Source organism: Arachis hypogaea, chromosome 20 (assembly GCF_003086295.3).
Source record: "Arachis hypogaea cultivar Tifrunner chromosome 20, arahy.Tifrunner.gnm2.J5K5, whole genome shotgun sequence".
NCBI lineage: Eukaryota > Viridiplantae > Streptophyta > Magnoliopsida > Fabales > Fabaceae > Arachis > Arachis hypogaea.
The window spans coordinates 30,457,501-30,477,653 of record NC_092055.1 but is presented as its reverse complement, the minus strand read 5'-3'; the positions used below and the strand labels follow the sequence as shown (position 1 = coordinate 30,477,653).

General features: G+C 40.2%; 1 non-coding gene across 1 annotated transcript; it reads right to left on the bottom strand.

Annotated features, from left to right (window-relative positions):
* Positions 1–318: 318 nt before the first annotated feature.
* LOC112787907 (small nucleolar RNA R71) lies at positions 319–426 on the bottom strand. The gene has a single exon (XR_003195292.1). It is a non-coding gene; the product is annotated as a small nucleolar RNA R71 (small nucleolar RNA).
* Between the last annotated feature and the right edge of the window lie 19,727 nt (positions 427–20,153).

The window sequence follows — 20,153 nt, the reverse complement described above, 5'->3', positions numbered from 1 at the left end:
ATGCAACCATTTCAAGCGCATCACCTAGTGGTGGCTACAGACTTTGAAATAAAGACTGCACTGCTAAATTTGATGCCCAAGTTTCATGGCTTACCTGCTCAAGAGCCTATCAAGCACCTGAGAGATTTTCAAGCAGCCTGTTCTACTGTCAGGCGTGATGGTACAGATGAAACTTCAATTTTATTGAAAGCTTTCCCGTTTTCTCTTGAGGGAAAGGCAAGAGAGTGGTACTACACTCAACCCGCAGCAACTGTATCCAACTGGGATATACTTAGAAGATAATTTTTGGAAAAGTTCTTTCCAGCTGAAGTTACTGATAAACTGAGGAAAGACATTTCCATGATTGTTCAGGACGAATCTGAGACTCTCTATGAATACTGGGAGCGCTTCAATAATCTTCTGGAAGCATGCCCCCACCATATGATTGACAAGATAGTGTTACTCGGTTACGTCACACAGGGCATGAGGCCCCAAGATAAGACCACATTGAAAAGTGCTAGCAATGGGTCTATGAAAAAGTACAAGACCACTGATGAGGCATGGCAATTGATCAGCGACTTAGCTGAATCTACTCGAAATCACAGGCAGAAACAAGGCCGTTCAAAAGCCGTCGCAGAAGTATCCTCTAGTAGAGAGACTGTTGCTCTAACTCAGAGTATCTGTGAAATGACCAACTTGCTAAAGCAGATGCAATTGAATCAACAACAAGTTCAGCAAGCTCAACCTTCTCCACCACAGCAAAGCCAACAGTTAGTCCCATAGAGAGTTTGCGGAGTCTGTGCTGATTATAGTCATTATACTGATGAATGTCCGTAGCTCCAGCAGGAAGACAACACCGTGGCAGCCACTCATAACTTCTATAACCGCCCCAACCAAGGGTACAATCAAAGTGGCAATTACAGCCATGGATGGCAGGACAATTCTAACCAGAATTAGAGGGACAACAACAACAGAGGAGGTAGAGACAATCAGGGAAATCAGAGGTGGAATAACAACAACAACAGGCAGCAGAACCAGAACTAGCCTTACAGAGCACCTCACCTGAGGCAATCCCAAGGACCACAGAATACCCAACAGCAGACCTCTCAAATTACTTATCCTTCTTCATCTGCTAATGATGACTTACTACAATCTATTGATTGGAGACAACAGACCATGGAAAATAACCTTTATGCTACACTAAATGGTCTGAACTCTACCCTACAAGCTCTTGTCTCATAGATTGGATTAATGAATAACTCCAATAACCAGCCTTTGAGCTCCAGTGGAATTCCCTCTCAACCATTATCCAATCCAAAGGGTAGCATTAATGCCATCACCCTAAGGTCCGGAACCACACTGCAAGAGAGGAATCAGGAGGAGCCAAGCCCACCAGAACACGCCTCAGCTGAAGAGGTAGTGGAAATAGAAGATGTTGAAGAGGAAGAGGACATACAGGACATAGATGAAAAAGAAGAAGTTCAACCACAGGAGGAAGCACCAAAGGGCGCAGACACTGCAGAAGACACCACTCCCGTTCCATTTCCACAACTTGCAAGGAAGCCCAAAAAGCAGCTGGAACCTGATCCCAAAATGGTAGAGATATTCAAAAAGGTTGAGGTAACTGTTCCTCTTTTTGATGTTATTCAACAGGTACCTAAATATGCCAAGTTTCTAAAAGATTTATGTATACATAAAGACAAAATTAATGAATTAGAAACTATTCCTTTAGGTAGTTCCATATCTGCTTTAATAAGAGGTTTACCTAAAAAGTGTAGTAACCCAGGTCCATGTATGGTTAATTGTACTATTGGTGGTGTGGTATTTTCTGACTGCATGTGTGATTTAGGAGCATGTGTGAGTATAATGCCTTTGTCTATATATGATATTTTGAGGCTCCCTCCCTTAAAAAGGTCGGCAGCTCATTTTGTGTTAGCAGATAAAAGCATTATTACAGTGGCTGGAGTTGCTGAAGATGTATTAGTGGGCATTAAGGGGCTCACATTTCCCATTGATTTTTATATCCTGGAGATGCCCCAAAATGACTCAGAGAAGCCATCATCAATCCTACTCGGAAGACCATTCCTGAAGACCTCGAAGTTCAAATTAGATGCTTTTTCAGGAACATACTCTTTTGAAATAGATGGCCGAGTAGTAATCTTCAATCTGAATAGAGTTATGAAGCATCCTCCGGAGGATCATTCTATCCTTCAGTGTGACATCATAGATGAAACCGTGGCTGAAGTTCACCAGGAGGAATTTGAAGAGAAGTACATAGGACAAGGTCCAAGTGTGGGGACATTCTCAGAGGACAATGACAGTGCTTTACCTTTGTCACCAACTCCAGACAACCCAGAGCCTGACCATGATCAGAAGTTAGAATTAAAACCCCTTCCTCCATACCTCAAATATGCTTACCTTGAGGACGAGCAGAAGTTTCCAGTTATCATTGCAAGGGAACTCACTTCTCAACAGGAAGAGCAGTTACTTAGTGTGCTGAGGAGGCATAAGAAGGTAATTGGTTGGAGTTTGGCAGACATAGTAGGCATCAACCCTCAAGTCTGTGAGCATAGAATATTTTTAGAAGAGGGAACAAGACCTGTCCGTCAACCCCAGAGAAGACTAAACCCCACTATCTTAGAGGTTGTCAAAAAGGAAGTGACCAGACTACTGGAGGCAGATATCATTTATCCCATCTCAGACAGTGAATGGGTAAGCCCAGTACAAGTGGTGCCAAAGAAGTCTGGAGTCACTACAGTGAAGAATGAGCATGGAGAGCTCATTGCAACCAGAGTTCAAAACGCCTGGAGGGTCTGTATTGACTATAGACGCCTCAACCAGGCCACTCGTAAGGATCACTATCCTCTTCCATTCATTGATCAAATGCTGGATCACCTGTCAGGTAAATCACATTATTGTTTTTTAGATGGTTACATTTCCAGATTCATATAGCTCCTGAGGATCACGAAAAGACCACTTTTACATGTCCTTTTGGGACTTATGCTTACAAGAGAATGCCCTTTGGCTTGTGCAATGCACCAGCTACCTTCCAAAGGTGCATGATGAGTCTTTTCTCTGATCTTATTGAGGACTGTATGGAAGTCTTTATGGATGATTTTAGTGTATATGGCGATTCCTTTAGCCTTTGCTTAGATGGATTATCTAGAGTATTAGATAGATGTGTCAGTACAAACCTTGTATTAAATTTTGAAAAATGTCACTTTATGATAAAATAAGGTATTGTACTAGGACATGTTGTGTCTAATACTGGCATTTCTGTAGATCCAGCAAAGGTGGATGTTATTTCTAATTTACCTTACCCCTCCTCTGTGAGGAAAGTCCGTTCGTTCTTTGGCCATGCAGGTTTTTATAGGAGATTCATTAAGGACTTTAGTAAGGTAGCACTTCCCTTATCTAGGCTACTGCAGAAGGATATTGAGTTCGAGTTCAGTGAGGATTGCAAACAAGCGTTTGATAAGCTGAAGACCGCCCTGACTCAAGCTCCAATTGTGAGAGGACCAGACTGAAGCCAGCCATTTGAAATAATGTGCGACACCTCCAACCATGCAGTAGGAGCAGCACTGGCTCAGCGTGAAGGTAAGGACCCCTTTGTTATTGCTTATGCGTCTAAAACTTTAGATGCCGCTCAGTCCAATTACACTACTACTAAGAAAGAGCTTCTTGCTATTATTTTTACTCTGGATAAATTCCGAGCCTATTTACTTGGTACGAAGGTAGTAGTGTACTCAGACCATGTAGCTCTAAAGTATCTATTAGCTAAAAAGGAATCCAAACCAAGGCTTATACGTTGGATACTGCTATTACAAGAATTTGATTTAAAAATTAAGGATAGGAGTGGTAACCAGAATTTAGTGGTAGACCATTTAAGTCACCTTGAGCACATTACAGATGATCCTACTCCTATAGCTGATAATTTCCCATTTGATAACCTGTAAGCAGTATCTGAGGTAGTCCCTTGGTATGCACCTGTAGCTAATTATCTAGTTAGCCGCACCTTTCCTCCAAACTTTTCTAAGCATCAAAGAGACAAGATGAAAAGCGAGTCTAAATATTATATATGGGATGACCCATATTTATGAAGATGTGGTGCTGACCAGGTAATTAGACGGTGTGTGCCTCAATCAGAATTCCAGTCCATCTTAGAGGCCTGTCACTCATCTGAGAGTGGAGGACATTTGGCCCTCAAAGAACAGCTAGAAAAATCTTAGACTGTGGATTCTGGTGGCCTACACTTTTTAGAGATGCTGCTGAATTTTGTAGATCTTGTTTCCCATGCCAAAAATTTGGTAATATATCCAAGAGGGATGAGATGCCTCAACAAATTATGCTTTTCTGTGAAATTTTTTATGTTTGGGACATTGACTTCATGGGTCCATTTCCAAATTCTAATGGTTATTTTTATATCTTGTTAGCTGTGGATTACGTTTCCAAATGGGTGGAAGCAATTCCTACCCGCACTGATGATGCTAACAATGTTGTTTCCTTTGTGAGAAACCACATTATTTGTCGCTTTGGATCACCACGAGCAATCGTGATCGATCAAGGCACCCATTTTTGTAACAGGAGACTAACAGGATTAATGAAGAAGCATGGGATAATTCATAAGGTTGCAACAGCCTACCATCCTCAAACTAATGGGCAAGCCGAGGTGTCAAACAGAGAGATAAAGCGTATCTTGCAGAAGATAGTCAAACCTCATAGAAGATACTAGAGCACCAGGCTACAAGATGCACTCTGGGCATACAGAACAGCATACAAAACACCCATTGGGATGAGTCCTTTCCGCTTAGTTTATGGAAAAGCTTGTCATCTCCCTGTTGAAGTAGAGCACAAAGCCTTTTGGGCAGTAAAGGAGTGCAACATGGGAATTGAAAAAGCCGGAGCTGAAAGGAAGTTGCAACTGCAAGAACTAGAAAGCCTTCGCCTAGAAGCTTATGAGAACTCAAGACTATACAAGGAGAAGATGAAGGCTGTACATGATCAGCACATCAAGAGAAAAGAGTTCCAACCTGGGGATTTAGTCCTCCTTTACAAATCTCGACTGAGGCTCATGCCAGGCAAGTTGAGATCAAGATGGGAAGGTCCATACAGAGTAGAGAAGGCCGAACCGTACGGAGTTTATCACCTAAGCCATCCTTCAAGCTCTGAACTTATCAAAGTTAATGGACATCGTTTAAAGCTGTACCATGGCGAGAAGCTGAAGAAAAATAAGGAGCTCGAGATCTTCCTCTTGGAAGATCCCCACATAGCCGAAGCCTGAGCTAGTGGAGCATCCAACTTACGGACGTTAAAGCAAAGTGCTAGGTGGGAGACAACCCACCATGGTATGATCGTTCTTTTCTTTATTCTTAGTTTTCCCTATTCAATAACTCTTCTCTTTATTAGTACATTTTGCGCATCTGCATTTACATATTTAAAAAAAATTTTCACGCGACGCGACCACCTCATTGACGCGTTCGCGTCGCAGGAGATGGGAGGAAATAATAAAACGAACAGAGAGTCCCGCAAGAGCGTGGCTGGAGGCGTGCCAGTGGCACAAATCTCCCCACGCGACCGCATCGCCGACGCGTCCGCGTCAAATGGGAACATTGGCCTCCCATGCAACCGCGTCACTCACGCGGCCGCGTGCCCTGGAATTCGACGTAAAAAGGGTGCACGACCAAAAGTTATGCTAGAGTGGTGCTGGATTGGTGCTGAACGCACAATTCTTCCCACGCGGCCGCGTGACCGACGCGACCGCGTCATATCCTTCTCATGGCCACTCACGCGATCGTATGCCCCACGCGATCGCGTCACCCTAGATTTGGCAAAAATAAAATTTCGAACAGAGAGTTCTGCGAGCGCGAGGCTGCCCTCGCGCCAGTAGCATAAAACGGGTCACGCGACCGCGTGACCGACGCGACCGCGTGACCGACGTGACCGCGTCAATTATTATAAGCGCAATTCGTGCGACCGCGTGCCCCGCGCGGCCGCGTCGCTTGCGCCGCCCAGCTTCCCTGATTTGCCAATTATCTTATCTTTCTTTTCTCCAAATCATATTTTCTCTTTTCCCCCTTATTTCTTCTTTCTCCCTTCTTCCTTCTTTCCCCCTTTCTACTCTCTCTCTCTCTCTCTCTCTCTCATTCCCATTAACAAGGTTTTCTTTTCTTCTTTCCCCCCTTACTTTTCTATTATTCTTCTTATTTTTATATGTCACCTTCTTTTCTTTTCTTTTTACTTTCATTATCCATATTTTCTTTTTTCTTTCTTTTTCCTTTTTACTTGGTGTTGGAAATTTAATTGAGTCATTATTTCTCATTATATGCTTGTGGATCATTGTAAAATTGTTTGGCAATTATATATTACCTTTTTAAAGGGTTGCTTGCATGTTTAATTTAATACTTTCTATACCCTATTTTCCATGCATGCTATGTGTTTGTGAAAAAGCCCATATGGCATTATGCACTTTTCTACGTTATTCTACTCTAACATTCAATGCTTGCTTTTCACAAATTCCCTTTACTATTGTATTAATTGAATTTAATTGTCAATACAAACGTGATGGCTAGTTTGTTACGAGTGATAACAAATTTGACTAATTAAATGCTTGATCTATGCTACTCATGCCTTTGCCTGCATGCCAATAAACCCCTTGCATTTAATTGTCCTCAACTGCACTTGCTATTTTTCCATTCATATGTAGTCTTGACCATGTGTTAATGCCATACTCTTTGTTGTGCATTGCTTATCACTCATACAATCCTCTTCCTTGCTCTATCTCTTTAAATTTAATTTACTCTCTCTTCCCTTTTTCAGGATGACCACCAAGAAAGGCAAAGAGAAAGCCACTCCCAAATCAACAGCAAGAAGAGGAACCAAAAGAGCATTAGTGGTAGAGCCCTCTTCAACTGCGGTTAAACCCTCAACAAAAAGAACTAAGAGGATTATAAAGGTTGATGATAAAGAAAAAGCCTTCCCAGCAAAGGACACTGCGCGATTTCTCAATCGCTACTGTGAGCAGATGTTCCCCATCCTGGCAGAAAGGAGCTACAACAACGAATACCTTCTTCTCCTCCCAAACCATATTGCTACCTTTGTTGAGCCGCAAATTGCACAAAGACAATGGGGTTTCCTACAGAGACAGCCGAGGCAGGTCAATCTTTCTTGGGTAGTCGAATTCTACTCCAACTTCCACCTGCCAACCCTGCAGTCTGTCTTTGTCCGTCAGAAGCAAGTCCCCATTACAGAAGAGGCCATTCAAAGAGCTCTAGGTCTTCCCCCTACTCCAAAAGGATTGGATGCCTTTCAAGAAGCCGCACTCAAGTGCCAGATGTACTAATTTGACTGGGACGCCGTTCTCAGAGTTATCACACTACCTGGCAGCCGTTGGATCTACGGATACCATCGTACCCGCCCTAAGGGAATATCGGCTTTAGTACTTACCTTGGAGGCTCGCGTATGGGCACAGATCATGTCCCATTACGTCTTTCCGAGCACTCATGAGTCCTCCTTCACTGTGGACATGGCCGTTCTACTATGGTGCATCCTTACAGACCAACCTCTGAACCTACCAAGACACATCCGGAATGCCATGGGACACGTACAAATTGCAGACAACTTACCTTTTTCCGCCATGGTCTTAGATCTTGTCTCAGCAGCCAGAGTCTCCTACAGAGCTGGGGACACCAAAGCCATGCTTCCACGGGATGATCAGTATGTCCCTAACGGGAAATACATCAGACCTCCACCAGCCGCCACAAGCCATCCTACTGAACCGGTTGAAGATATTCCTTCTTCAACACCACAAGTACCTACAACAGACCAACTGCTCCATCAGATACTCGAAAGATTGGATCGGTAGGAACACAAAGCTAAGATGAGAGAGCGCCGTAACAAGCGCCGATTCACATACCTCAAGGAGCTGATTCTGGGAAAATTCAAGGACTCAGACACTCCGGACTCCACGTCCTTTACCAGTACAGGAAGCCATGATGGCCCAGACTGTGGAGATACTGCTACCAGCCCACCTTTGTTTCTGACAGATGGCACCGAAGACGGTGCAAAGCCTTAAGTGTGGGGAGGTCGGTCAGTACCTGACTTCCGGAGGTAATTTCTCTTCCCAAAACACCAATAAATTAGGATATTTTGTTAGTTTTTCTTTTGTAGAATAGGATAAATTGCATAGTAATAGGTTAGTTGCATGCATGCTCTACTTGATTGAAAAGACAATAAGTTTTCCTCTAAGACCCTATTTTTGGAACAAAATTTCACTAATTTTAATTAAAACTTTTATGTTAAATTTGCTTGAAGTTGTATTTGGAACATAATTTTTAAGCTAAAGAACACACAACCTGTGAGATTTGAGCCTTTATGCATGGTTACACTATTTAACCATAATTATTTTATTCTTGTGTGTTTACTTCTCTATGATTGTAATCTATATTTTGTTCCATCCTATATGTCCAATATTTATTATATTTATATGTTTGCATATGATTGAGGCCATTAATTGTTTAGCTCACTTATCCAAATTAAGCCTACCCTTTCAATTACCTTTGTTAACCACTTTGAGCCTTTAAATCCCATTTGTTCTATATTTTACCACATTACTAGCCTTAAGCAAAAAAACAATTATATATCCCAAACTGAATCTTTGGTTAGCTTAAGATAGAATTATGTGTGCTAATTAAGTATGGAAAATTGTGGGAACAAAAGATAATAAGGGAATGTGTCATGATAATACAATGGGAATTTGGATACCTACTCATGTGAAACTATAAGAATTAAAAATCTATGTGCATTGATAAGCTATGTTTATTTTTATGTTTATGAAAAAAAAACATTCAATAAATAAATAAGGGGACAAAATTACCCCAATGTTAAGTTAAGAATTCAAAGATCAATGCATGTATGATAAAATTAAGATAAAAAGTTGATACATGAGTATGGAATGTGAAAGGAAAATTATGGGTAGCTAGGTATGAATTCTAAAGTTATATAGAATATATATATATAGGTTATGTTAAAGCTTGGGTTAATTAAAGATTAAGTTTATAAGCTTACTTAGCCATATATGTATCCTTACCATTACCTTGGCCCCATTACAACCTTGAAAAGACCTCATGATGTTTGCATTGGTATATTAAATGTTGTTGATTGATTAGGAGAAGAACAAAAATTAGAGAGCATGATTAGAGAAGGATAGAGTGATTGCCCTATACACTAGAGAGATTAGAGCATACATACATCATCAGTGAGGGTTCAATGCTTAAAATTCTATGTTCCCTGCTTTCATGAGCTACCTTCTTGCATTTTTATCTGTTCTTACTGTATAAGAATTGAAGTGGAATTTGATTTGTAATTGTTTTGAGGAGCTTATTTACTATTGATCAAGTGGACAAGAATCATATAGTTGCATTCACATATATAGGTTGCATTGCATTGCATGAGTTTTACATGTTCCTACTCATTTATTTTATCTCCTTCAACTAAGCATGAGGACATGCTAATGTTTAAGTGTGGGGAGGTTGATAAACCACTATTTTATGGTTTATAATGTGCTTAATTGTGTGGTTTTATCATGATCTTTACCCACTTATTCATATGATTAGCATGCATTTATACTTCCTTCCTAAAATTATTACATGATTGAAAACTTGCTTCCTAGAGACTTTTAATTATGTATTTTAATTCTCCTTTATTTCATTCGATGCCGTGATCTGTGTGTTAAGTGTTTCAGGCTTTATAGGGCATGAATGAGTTAGAGATTGGAAAGGGAGCTTGCAAAATTGGAAGGAACACAAGAAATTAAGGAGATGACCAGCAAAAAGTGACGCGGCCGCATGGCTCACGCGACCGTGCGAAAGAGAGGAATTCGCAGTGACGCGGCCGCATGGCTCACGCAACCGCGTGGATTGGAATAGCACAAGTGACGCGGAGGCGTGGATGACGCAATCGTGTGGCAAAGCAAAACGCCGAATGACGCGTCCGCATGAATGACGCGATCGTGTGACGTGCACAATCTGCATAATCTGCAGAATTCGCTAGGGGCGATTTTGGGCCCTGTTTTGACCCAGTTTTCGGCCCAGAAAAGCAGACTAGAGCCAGAGAACATGCAGAAACCAGAACAACATTCATTCTACACAGTTTTAGTTTTAAGATCTAGTTTTACTCCTCTAGATTTTCTCTCTACACATTCATAGTTCTTAGGATTTTTATTTCTATTGCTCTTTGCATTGGGATATTGAGAAGAGTTATTACCTCATCAAGACTTCGTCATTCTAGTTCATTTTCTTTACTTGGCTTTACTCTTCCATGTCCTTTAATTTACTCAATTTTACTATTGGATTATTTTAGAATTTATTAATACAAGAATTACTTTTATTTTTAATTGATTCGTTTGAGTTTTATTTATCATGTCTTTCTTTAATTCCCTTTCCTATGTTATGAGTTCTACATTCACAATGAGCGAGTAGTTCCCTAACTTGATGGGGAGTTGATTGAAAGGAACCCTTGAGTTGGGATGCTTAAAAGAAAAATTGTAATTGGGTTTATTGTTGGAATACTTTCTAGTCACCGACACTAATCCTTTTCAATTGAGCGGATTGGAACTTGTGAATAGAAACAGCATTCCAACTTGTTTGACTTTCCCTTACCTAGTAAGGGATAACTAAACAGAACAACCTTCAATTATCAATTAATCTTGAGAGTACTTCAACAAGAATAGGGCTTCCAACTAATCTACTCCCAGTCAAGGCTTTTATTTAACTTACTTAATTTCTCCAATTTAATTTCCTGTTTATTCAACTCAAACCCTTTTTGAAAATATCTGATTAATAAAATAGCACACCTTTCTGCAACTCGTTGGGAGACGACCTGGGATTCATACTCCCAGTATTTTAATTTTGATTTTTGTGACAACCCTTCTAAATTGATAAGCGGATTTCTGGTTGGTTAAGAACTATACTTGCAATGCATATCTCATAATAATTCTTAATTCACCAATTTTCGCCACGTCACAGACATTGCAAATTACAAGGCTATCAGGTTTATCCCCAGGGAATTTACCAAGCAGCAAATCCAGAAACTGATGCATGGTGCAAAACATTACCTATGGGATGAACCATATCTCTTCAAGCGATACTCGAATGGAATAATCCGACGATGTGTGTCTGAAGAAGAGGCACAGAGAATTCTATGGCATTGACATGGCTCAGACTATGGAGGACACTTTGGAGGTGAGCGGACAGCTACCAAGGTTCTCCAAAGTGGCTTCTACTGACCCACTCTGTACAAGGACTCTAAAGAGTTTGTCCGTAACTGTGATAGTTGCTAAAGAGTTGGCAATCTTCCTCATGGTCACAGCATGCCTCAGCAAGGAATCCTAGAGATTAAGCTGTTTGACGTATGGGGCATAGATTTCATGGGACCCTTCCCACCTTCATACTCAAACACCTACATCCTTGTGGCAGTAGACTATGTGTCCAAATGGGTTGAAGCAATAGCAACACCCACTAATGACACCAGAGTAGTGACGAAGTTTCTCCAAAAGAATATCTTTAGCAGATTTGGTGTCCCTAGGACATTAATTAGTGATGGAGGAACTCATTTCTGCAATAGATAGCTGGATTTTGTCTTAAGCCGTTATGGAGTTCACCATAAAGTGGTAACACCGTATCATCCCCAAATAAATGGGCAGGATGAAGTCTCAAATAGAGAACTAAAGCGAATCCTAGAGAGGACAGTAAGCACCTCTATAAAGGATTGGGCTAGAAAGCTTGATGATGCTCTGTGAGCATACAGAACAGCTTTTAAAATCCCCATTGGAACCTCACCATACCAGCTGGTATATAGGAAGTCTTGTCATTTTTCAGTGGAACTAGAACACAAGGCCTATTGGGCTACTAGATTCCTCAACCTTGACGTTAAAGCCACAGGAGAGAAACGGCTCCTCCAACTAAATGAGTTGGATGAATTCCAATTAGCTGCTTTTAAAAATGCAAAGATCTATAAGGAAAAAGCAAAGAGGTGACATGACAAGAAAATATCTTCCAAAGTCTTTGAGCTAGGACAGAAAGTCCTACTCTTCAACTCAAGACTCAAATTATTCCCTGGGAAACTCAAATCCCGCTGGAAGGGACCGTATGTGATTACAAGAGTATCACCTTACGGGCACATAAAACTTCAAGGTAAAGAGCCTGAAAACAGGTTCACTGTTAATGGACAGAGAGTTAAGCATTACCTTGAAGGAGATATAAAGCCAGGAGGCTCAACACTGTTACTAAGATAAGTACAGTGAGGTCCAGCTAAAGACATTAAAGAAGCGCTTGTTGGGAGGCAACCCAATAATCACTCATATATTAATTTTCTGGTTGTTTCTATTTTAATTAGTTTTCTTTTTAATTAATTTTTTATTATGTTTTAAGTTAATTTTAACGTTAGTGATCATGAACAATGCTTAAACAGAGACAGAATGGTGCAGAACAGAAAACAAAATACCCTGGAGTAAGGATCTCTCTGGCGTTAAACGCCAGAAAGGGTAGGTAAAGGGGCGTTCAAACGCCCATGGAGGCAGCAATCCTGGCATTAAACGCTGGCTAGGGAGCCCTGGCTGGGCGTTTAACGCCCAAGAGGGATGAACACTTGGTGCTGTTGCCGGATCAAAAGGGAATCTGGCACTGATGTTACCGGACCAAAAGCTTGCCGAAAACTCAAAACAATCCCCGGCAACGGCGCCAAAAACTTGGTGCACGAAATTGTGATCTCCAGGCTCGAACAAATCCTGGTAATGGCTCCAAAACTTGGTGCTCTGATCTTAATTCATAATTGTCACAACTTCGATACAACTAACCAGCAAGTGCACTGGGTCGTCCAAGTAATACCTTACGTGAGTAAGGGTCGAATCCCACGGAGATTGTTGGTATGAAGCAAGCTATGGTCATCTTGTAAATCTCAGTCAGGCAGATATAAAGTGATAATGGTGTTTTCGAATATTATATAATAAAATAGGGATAGAGATACTTATGTAATTCATTGGTGAGAATTTCAGATAAGGGAATGGAGATGCCTTCGTTCCTCTGAACCTCTGCTTTCCTGCTATCTTCATCCAATTAGTCTTACTCCTTTCCATGGCTGGCTTTATGCAAGGGCATCACCGTTGTCAGTGGCTACATCCCATCCTCTCAGTGAATAATATGCTCACGCACCCTGTCACGGCACGGCTATTCATCTGTCGGTTCCCGATCATGCTGGAATAGGATTCACCCTCCTTTTGCGTCTGTCACTAACGCCCAGCAATCACGAGTTTGAAGCTCGTCACAGTCATTCAATCATTGAATCCTACTCGGAATACCACAGACAAGGTTTAGACTTTCCGGATTCTCTTGAATGCCGCCATCATTCTAGCTTACGCCATGAAGATTCTGGTTAGGAGATCTAAGAGATACTCATTCTAGCTTATTTCATGTAGAACAGAAGTGTTTGTCAGGCACGCGTTCATAAGGGAGAAGGATGATGAGCGTCACACATAATCATCACCTTCATCACGTTCTTGGGTGCGAATGGATATCTTAGAAGCGAAATAAAATGAATTGAATAGAAAACAGTAGTACTTGCATTAATCTTTGAGGAACAGCAGAGCTCCACACCTTAATCTATGGAGTGTAGAAACTCTACTGTATGAAAATACATAAGTGTAGGTCCAGGCATGGCCGAGATGGCCAGCCCCCTAAACGAGATCAATAGTCTCCTAAGATGAACAATGGATTAAAACTGAGACCAAAGATGCCTAATACAATAGTAAAAGGTCCTATTTATAATAAACTAGCTACTAGGGTTTACATGAGTAAGTAATTGATGCATAAATCCACTTCCTGGGCCCACTTGGTGTGTGTTTGGGCTGAGCCTGAGTGTTGCACGTGTAGAGGTCATTTGTGGAGTTGGACGCCAGCTTTTGTGCCAGTTTGGGCGTTCAACTCTGGTTTTGGCTCCTTTTCTGGCGCTGGACGCCAGATTTGGGTAGAAGGCTGGCGTTGAACGCCAGTTTACGTCGTCAATTCTTGGCCAAAGTATAGACTATTATACATTACCGGAAAGCCCTGGATGTCTACTTTCCAACGCAATTGGAAGCGCGCCATTTCGAGTTCTGTAGCTCCAGAAAATCCACTTTGAGTGCAGGGAGGTCAGAATCCAACAGCATCAGCAGTCCTTCTTCAACCTCTGAATCTGATTTCTGCTCAAGTCCCTCAATTTCAGCCAGAAAATACCTGAAATCACAGAAAAACACACAAACTCATAGTGAAGTCCAGAAATGTGAATTTAACATAAAAACTAATGAAAACATCCCTAAAAGTAGCTGAATCCTACTAAAAACATACTAAAAACAATGTCAAAAAGCGTATAAATTATCCGCTCATCACAACACCAAACTTAAATTGTTGCTTGTCCCCAAGCAACTAAAAATCAAATAGGATAAAAAGAAGAGAATATACTATAAATTCCAAACTATCAATGAAACAGAGCTTCAATCATATGAGCGGGACTTATAGCTTTTTGCCTCTTGAATAGTTTTGGCATCTCACTTTATCCATTGAGGTTCAGAATGATTGGCATCTATAGGAACTTCAGATTTCGAATAGTGTTATTGACTCTCCTAGTTCAGTATGATGATTCTTGAACACAGCTTCTTTATGAGTCTTGGCCGTGGCCCTAAGCACTTTGTTTTCCAGTATTACCACCGGATACATAAATGCCACAGACACATAATTGGGTGAACCTTTTCAGATTGTGACTCAGCTTTGCTAAAGTCCCCAATTAGAGGTGTCCAGGGTTCTTAAGCACACTCTTTTTTTTTTTTTTTTGCTTTGGACCTTGACTTTAACCTCTCAATCTCAAGTTTTCACTTGACACCTACACGCCACAAGCACATGGTTAGGGATAGCTTGGTTTAGCCGCTTAGACCAGGATTTTATTCCTTTAGTCCCTCCTATCCACTGATGCTCAAAGCCTTGGGATCCTTTTTATTTGCCCTTGCCTTTTGGTTTTAAGGGTTATTGGCTTTTTGCTCTTGCCTCTTGGTTTTAAGAGCTTTTGGCTTTTTCTGCTTGCTTTTTCTTTCTATTTTTTTTCGCCTATTTTTTTTTTCTGCAAGCTTTGTTCTTTGCTGCTTTTTCTTGCTTCAAGAATCATTTTTTTATGATTTTTCAGATTATCAAATAACATGTCTCCTAGTCATCATTCTTTCAAGAGCCAACATATTTAACATTCTTAAACAACAACTTCAAAAGACATATGCACTGTTCAAGCATACATTCAGAAAACAAGAAGCATTATCACCACATCAATATAATTAAACTAAGTTCAAGGATAAATTCAAAACTCATGTACTTCTTGTTCTTTTGAATTAAAACAGTTTTTATTTTAAGAGAGGTGATGGATTCATAGGACATTCATAACTTTAAGACAGAGTTACTAACTACTAATGATCATGTAATGAAGACACAAACATAGATAAGCACATAACATAGAAAACGAAAAACAGAGAAAGTAAGAACAAGGAATGAGTCCACCTTAGGGATGTCCTTGAGCTCTTCTATGTCTCTTCCTTGCCTTGGCTGCTCCTCCTTTATTGCTTTTAGATCTTCTCTGATTTCATGAAGGATGATGGAGTGCTCTTGATGTTCCACCCTTAGTTGCTTCCAATAATTGTGTGGAAGAAAATGTATCCCCTGAGGTATCTCAGGGATCTCTTGATTTGCAGTCAAATGTTCTACCACTAAGCTATAGACCCTTGATGGAAGCTTTTGTCTTCCCTTTCCTCTTTCTAGAGGTTTCTCTGGCCTTAGGTGCCATCAATGGTTATGGAAAAAACAAAAAAGCTATGCTTTTACCACACCAAACTTAGAATGTTGCTCGCCCTCGAGCAAAAGAAGAAAGAATAGAAGAAGAAGAAGAGGATATGGAGGAGATGGATGGAGGTGTGTATTCGGCCATATGGGTGGGATTGGGTGGGAGAGAGATGTTGAATTTTGAAGGTAGTGGTGTTTGGATGTGAGTGGTAAAGGGTTAATAAAGAAGAGTGTTTATTGGGAATAGAGGATGATTGAGAAGAGAGAAGAGAGTGAGTGGAGGTAGGTGGGGATCCTGTGGGGTCCACAGATCCTGAGGTGATCCTGTGAGGTCCCAGATCTTGAGGTGTCAAGGCATTTACATCCCTGCACCAATTTAGGCATGCAAAATGCCCTTGCACACAACTCTGGGCGTTCAGCGCCAGGTTGGTGCCCATTTTGGGCGTTCAACGCCCCTTTGCTGCCATTTCTGGCGTTGAACGCCAGAACCATGCTTGTTCGAGGCGTTCAGCGCCAGGATGCTCCCATTCTGGGCGTTCAGCGCCAGAACTATGCTCTGTTCTGGCGTTTGAACGCCAGACAGATGCTCCTCCAGGGTGTGATTTTTCTTCTGCTGTTTTTGATTCCTGTTTTTGATTTTTTTTTTTTTTTTTGTTTATTTTGTGACTCCACATGATCATGAACCTAAGAAAACATGAAAAACAATAAAAATAAGAATTAGATAAACATTGGGTTGCCTCCCAACAAGCGCTTCTTTAATGTCAATAGCTTGACAGTGGGCTCTCATGGAGCCTCACAGATGTTCAGAGCATTTTTGAGACTCTCCAACACCAAACTTAGAGTTTGGATATGGGAGTTCAACACCAAACTTAGAGTTTGGTTGTGGCCTCCCAACACCAAACTTAGAGTTTGACTGTGGGGGCTCTGGTTGACTCTGCTTTGAGAGAAGCTTTCTCTGCTTCCTCTCCATGGTTGCAGAGGGAGATCCTTGAGTTTTAAACACAAGGGAGTTCTCATTCCATTGAAGGAATATTTCACCTCTGTCAACATCAATCACAGCTCTTGCTGTGGCCAGGAAAGGTCTTCCTAGGATGATGGATTCATCCTCTTCCTTTCCAGTATCCAGGACTATGAAATCAGTAGGTATGTAAAGGCCCTCAACCTTTACTAATACATCTTCTACTTGTCCATAAGCCTGTTTTCTTGAGCTGTCTGCCATCTCTAGTGAGATTTTAGCAGCTTGCACCCCATAGATTCCCAGTTTCTCTATCACAGAGAGGGGCATGAGGTTTATTCCTGAACCAAGGTCACATAGAGCCTTAAAGATCATGGTACCTATGGTACAGGGTATTATGAACTTTCCAGGATCCTGTCTCTTCTGAGGCAATGTCAGTTGATCCAGATCACTTAGTTCATTGATGAACAAGGGAGGTTTAACTTCCCAAGTATCAATGCCAAATAATTTGGCATTCAGCTTCATGATTGCACCAAGAAACTTGGCAGTTTGCTCTTCAGTAACATCCTCATTCTCTTCAGAAGAGGAATACTCATCAGAGCTCATGAAGGGCATAAGGAGGTTCAATGGAATCTCTATGGCCTCTAGATGAGTCTCAGATTCCTTTGGTTCCTCAGAGGGAAGCTCCTTATTGACCACTGGACGTCCCAGGGGGTCTTCCTCCTTGGGATTCACGTCCTCTCCTCTCCTCACAGGTTCGGCCATGGCGCTTATGTCAATGGCCTTGCACTCTCCTTTTGGGTTCTCTTCTGTATTGCTTGGGAGAGTACTAGGAGGGATTTCAGTGATCCTTTTACTCAGCTGGCCCACTTGTGCTTCCAGATTCCTAATGGAAGACCTTGTTTCATTCATGAAACTTACAGTGGCCTTAGATAGATCAGAGACTAGATTTGCTAAATTAGAAGCATTTTGTTCAGAGTTCTCTGTCTGTTGCTGAGTTGATGATGGAAAAGGCTTGCTATTGCTAAACCTGTTTCTTCCACCATTATTAAAGCCTTGTTGGGGCTTTTGATCCTTCCATGAGAAATTTGGATGATTTCTCCATGTTGAGTTATAGGTGTTTCCATAAGGTTCACCTAAGTAATCTACCTCTGCTATTGCAGGGTTCTCAGGATCATAAGCTTCTTCTTCAGAAGATGCCTCTTGAGTACTGTTGGATGCAGCTTGCATTCCATTCAGACTCTGAAAAATCATATTGACTTACTGAGTCAATATTTTATTCTGAGCCAATATGGCATTCAGAGTATCAACCTCAAGAACTCCCTTCTTCAAAGGCGTCCCATTACTCACAGGATTCCTTTCAGAAGTGTACATGAACTGGTTATTAGCAACCATATCAATGAGTTCTTGAGCTTCTGCAGGCGTTTTCTTTAGGTGAATGGATCCACCTGCAGAGGTATCCAATGACATCTTTGATAACTCAGATAAACCATCATAGAATATATCCAGGATGGTCCATTCTGAAAGCATGTCAGAATGACACTTTTTGGTCAACTGTTTGTATCTTTCCCAAGCTTCATAGAGGGATTCACCTTCTTTCTGCCTGAAGGTTTGAACATCAGCTCTAAGTTTGCTCAGCTTTTGAGGAGGAAAGTACTTGGCTAAGAAAGCCGTGACCAGCTTATCCCAAGAGTTCAGGCTGTCTTTGGGTTGAGAATCCAACCATAATCTAGCTCTGTCTCTTACAGCAAAAGGGAAAAGCATGAGCCTATAGACTTCAGGATCTACTCCATTAGTCTTAACAGTATCACATATCTGCAAGAATTCAGTTAAGAACTGAAAAGGATCTTCAGATGGAAGTCCATGAAACTTGCAGTTCTGCTGCATCAGAGAAACTAATTGAGGTTTAAGCTCAAAGTTGTTTGCTCCAATGGCAGGAATGGAGATGCTTCTTCCATGTAAATTGGAATTTGGTGCAGTAAAGTCACCAAGCATCTTCCTTACATTATTATTATTTTCGGCTGCCATCTCCTTCTCCTGTTCGAAAATTTCTGAAAGATTATCTCTGGATTGTTGTAATTTAGCTTCTCTTAATTTTCTCTTCAGAGTCCTTTCAGGTTCTGGATCTGCTTCCACAAGAATGTTCTTATCCTTGCTCCTGCTCATATGACAAAGAAGAGGGCACAGAAAAATAATAATAATAGAGATTCTCTTTACCACAGTATAGAGGTTCCCTTATGTGAGTAGAAGAAAAGAGGAAGAAATTCGAACACAGATAGAAGAGGGGGTTCGAATTTGGTGATGATGTGAGGGAGAGATGTTAGTAGATAAATAAATAAATAGAATAAGATGAGAGAGAAGGAGGGAATTTTCGAAAATTTTTGAAAAGGAGTTAGTGATTTTTGAAAATGGTTTTTGAAAATTGTTAGTATATTTTTTTTTTTCGAAAATTTTTGAAATTAAAAATAAAAAATAAAAATAATTAGTTAATTAAAAAGAAATTTTTGAAAAAGAGGGAAGATATTTTCGAAAATGAGAGAGAGAGAGTTAGTTAGGTGGTTTTGAAAAAGTTAAGAAACAAACAAAAAGTTAGTTAGTTAGTTGAAACAAATTTTGAAAAGGTAAGAAGTTAGAAAGTTAGAAAAGATATTTGAAAAGATATTTTTGAAAAAGATAAGATAAGAAGATATTTTTGAAAAGATATGATAAAATTAGTTTTGAAAAAGATTTGATTTTTAAAATCACAATTAATGACTTGATTCATAAGAAATCACAAGATATGATTCTAGAACTCAAAGTTTGAATCTTTCTTAACAAGCAAGTAACAAACTTCAAATTTTTGAATCAAAACATTAATTGATTATGTTATTTTCGAAAATTTGATTTAAAAATAAGAAAAACATTTTTGAAAAATATTTTTGGAATTTTCGAAAATAACTAAGAATTTTGAAAAAGATTTGATTTTTGAAAAAGATTTTGAAAAAGATAAGATTTTCAAATTGAAAATTTGATTTGACTCATGAGAAACAACTTGATTTTAAAAAATTTTGAAAAAGTCAACTCAATTTTCGAATTTGATGAGAGAAAAAGGGAAAGATATTTTTTTTATTTTTGAAATTTTTATGAAAAACATGAAAATTATGCAATGCATGAAATTTTTAGATCAAAACAATGAATGCATGCAAGAATGCTATGAATGTCAAGATGAACATCATAGACACAATTTTGAAAATTTTTTAATGCAAATAAAACATGCAAGACACCAAACTTAGAATTCTTTAATGCTTAGACATTAAGAATTCAAGAATGCATATGATAAACATGAAAAGACACAAAACAAAAAATCATCAAGATCAAACAAGAAGACTTACCAA